The sequence below is a fragment of the Arachis hypogaea genome, chromosome 19, assembly GCF_003086295.3.
Source record: "Arachis hypogaea cultivar Tifrunner chromosome 19, arahy.Tifrunner.gnm2.J5K5, whole genome shotgun sequence".
NCBI lineage: Eukaryota > Viridiplantae > Streptophyta > Magnoliopsida > Fabales > Fabaceae > Arachis > Arachis hypogaea.
The window spans coordinates 75,982,150-75,985,851 of NC_092054.1; the positions used below are offsets into that span (position 1 = coordinate 75,982,150).

General features: G+C 34.6%; 1 non-coding gene across 1 annotated transcript; it reads left to right on the plus strand.

Annotated features, from left to right (window-relative positions):
* Positions 1 to 824: 824 nt before the first annotated feature.
* LOC112781085 (small nucleolar RNA R71) lies at positions 825 to 928 on the plus strand. The gene has a single exon (XR_003191881.1). It is a non-coding gene; the product is annotated as a small nucleolar RNA R71 (small nucleolar RNA).
* Positions 929 to 3,702: the final 2,774 nt, after the last annotated feature.

The following is a 3,702-nucleotide window of genomic DNA, read 5'->3' on the forward strand; positions in this document are numbered from 1 at the left end:
GTCCCAGGAGGTCCTCCTCCTTGGGATTCACGTCCTCTCCTCTCCTCAGAGGTTCGGCCATGGCGCTTATGTCAATGGCCTTGCACTCTCCTTTTGGGTTCTCTTCTGTATTGCTTGGGAGAGTACTAGGAGGGATTTCAGTGATCCTTTTACTCAGCTGGCCCACTTGTGCTTCCAGATTTCTAATGGAAGACCATGTTTCATTCATGAAACTTACAGTGGCCTTAGATAGATCAGAGACTAGATTTGCTAAATTAGAAGCATTTTGTTCAGAGTTCTCTGTCTGTTGCTGAGTTGATGATGGAAAAGGCTTGCTATTGCTAAACCTGTTTCTTCCACCATTATTAAAGCCTTGTTGAGGCTTTTGATCCTTCCATGAGAAATTTGGATGATTTCTCCATGTTGAGTTATAGGTGTTTCCATAAGGTTCACCTAAGTAGTTTACCTCTGCTATTGCAGGGTTCTCAGGATCATAAGCTTCTTCTTCAGAAGAAGCCTCTTGAGTATTGTTGGATGCAGCTTGCATTCCATGCAGACTCTGAGAAATCATATTGACTTGCTGAGTCAATATTTTGTTCTGAGCCAATATGGCATTCAGAGTATCAACTTCAAGAACTCCCTTCTTCATAGGCGTCCCATTACTCACAGGATTCCTTTCAGAAGTGTACATGAACTGGTTATTAGCAACCATGTCAATGAGTTCTTGAGCTTCTGCAGGCGTTTTCTTTAGGTGAATGGATCCACCTGCAGAGGTATCCAATGACATCTTAGATAACTCAGACAGACCATCATAGAATATATCCAGGATGGTCCATTCTGAGAGCATGTCAGAAGGACACTTTTTGGTCAACTGTTTGTATCTTTCCCAAGCTTCATAGAGGGATTCACCTTCTTTCTGTCTGAAGGTTTGAACATCAGCTCTAAGCTTGCTCAGCTTTTGAGTAGGAAAGTACTTGTCTAAGAAAGTCGTGACCAGCTTATCCCAAGAGTTCAGGCTGTCTTTAGGTTGAGAATCCAACCATAATCTAGCTCTGTCTCTTATAGCAAAAGGGAACAGCATGAGCCTGTAGACTTCAGGATCTACTCCATTAGTCTTAACAGTATCACATATCTGCAAGAATTCAGTTAAGAACTGAAAAGGATCTTCAGCTGGAAGTCCATGAAACTTGCAGTTCTGCTGCATTAGAGAAACTAATTGAGGTTTCAGCTCAAAGTTGTTTGCTCCAATGGCAGGAATGGAGATGCTTCTTCCATGTAAATTTGAATTAGGTGCAGTAAAGTCACCAAGCATCTTCCTTACATTATTATTATTTTCGGCTGCCATCTCCTCTGCCTGTTCGAAAATTTCTGAAAGGTTATCTCTGGATTGTTGTATTTTAGCTTCTCTTAATTTTCTCTTCAGAGTCCTTTCAGGTTCTGGATCTGCTTCCACAAGAATGTTCTTGTCCTTGCTCCTGCTCATATGACAAAGAAGAAGGCACAGAAAAATAATAATAGTAATAGAGATCCTTTATACCACAGTATAGGGATCCCTTTGTGAGTGGAAGAAAAGAGGGGGAGACAAAGAATGTGATGTAAAGGAAGAAACACAACTATACGGATGGAAGAGATGTGAGATGAGATGTTAGGATATGAATGAATAAATAGAATGAGATGGGGGAGGGATAATTTTCGAAAATTATTTTGAAAAAGAGTTAGTGATTTTTGAAAAAATGTTAGTATTTTTTTTTTTCGAAAATTTTTTGAAATAAAAATAATTAGTTAATTAAAAAGAAATTTTTGAAAAAAAGGGGAGATATTTTCGAAAATTAGAGAGAGGGAGTTAGTTAGGTGGTTTTGAAAAAGTTAAGAAACAGACAAAAAGTTAGTTAGTTAGTTGAAACAAATTTTGAAAAGATAAGAAGTTAGGAAGTTAGAAAAGATATTTTTGAAAAAGATAAGATGAGAAGATATTTTTGAAAAGATATGATAGAAATTAGTTTTTGAAAAAGATTTGATTTTTAAAATCTCAATTAATGACTTGATTCATAAGAAATCACAAGATATGATTCTAGAACTCAAAGTTTGAATATTTCTTAACAAGCAAGTAACAAACTTCAAATTTTTGAATCAAAACATTAATTGATTATGTTATTTTCGAAAATTTGATATAAAAATAAGAAAAAGATTTTTGAAAAATATTTTTGGAATTTTCGAAAATAACTAAGAATTTTGAAAAAGATTTGATTTTTGAAAAAGATTTTGAAAAAGATAAGATTTTCAAATTGAAAATTTGATTTGACTCATAAGAAACAACTTGATTTTAAAAATTTTTGAAAAAGTCAACTCAAATTTTCGAATTTGATGAGAGAAAAAAGGGAAAGATATTTTTTTGATTTTTGAAATTTTTATGAAAAACATGAAAAATATGCAATGCATGAAATTTTTAGATCAAAACAATGAATGCATGCAAGAATGCTATGAATGTCAAGATGAACACCAAGAACACTTTGAATGTCATGGTGAACATCAAGAACATATTTTTGAAAAATTTTTAATGCAAAGAAAACATGCAAGACACCAAACTTAGAATTCTTTAATGCTTACGCACTAAGAATTCAAGAATGCATATGATAAACATGAAAAGACACAAAACAAAAAATCATCAAGATCAAACAAGAAGACTTACCAAGAACAACTTGAAGATCATGAAGAACACCATGAATGCATAAAATTTTCGAAAAAATGTAAGATGCATATGCAATTGACACCAAACTTATAACATGACTCAAGACTCAAACAAGAAACAGAAAATATTTTTGGTTTTTATGATTTTCTATTTTTTTTGGATTTTTTTTTTCGAAAATTTATTGAAAAGGGAAAATAAGGATTCCAAAATTTTTAATATGAATTCTAGGAATCTTGCATTCTTAGTCTAAAGCTTCAGTCCAGGAATTAGACATGGCTCACTAGCCAGCCAAGCTTTCAAAGAAAGCTCCAGTCCAAAACACTAGACATGGCCAATGGCCAGCCAAGCTTCAGCAAGTGATCATGGATCAGCAGCAGGTGGATGAGCAACAACTAAGTTACTCTTGATAACAAATTGCAAGCCTCAGTCCAAATGAATTTAGACATGGCTTTACAGCCAGCCAGGCTTCACATGCTTCATGAAACACTAGAATTCATTCTTAAAAATTTTGAATAAATTTTTGAAAACATTTTTATTTATTTTTCGAAAACAGATGAGAGAATTTTAGAAATATTTTTGAAAAATTTTTGAAAATAAAATAAAAAGAAAATTACCTAATCTGAGCAACAAGATGAGCCGTCAGTTGTCCAAACTCAAACAATCCCCGGCAACGGCGCCAAAAACTTGGTGCACGAAATTGTGATCTCCAGGCTCGAACAAATCCTGGTAATGGCTCCAAGGCTTGGTGCTCTGATCTTAATTCATAATTGTCACAACTTCGATACAACTAACCAGCAAGTGCACTGGGTCGTCCAAGTAATACCTTACGTGAGTAAGGGTCGAATCCCACAAAGATTGTTGGTATGAAGCAAGCTATGGTCACCTTGTAAATCTCAGTCAGGCAGATATAAAGTGATAATGGTGTTTTCGAATATTATATAATAAAATAGGGATAGAGATACTTATGTAAATCATTGGTAGGAATTTCAGATAAGCGAATGGAGATGCTTTTCGTTCCTCTGAACCTCTGCTTT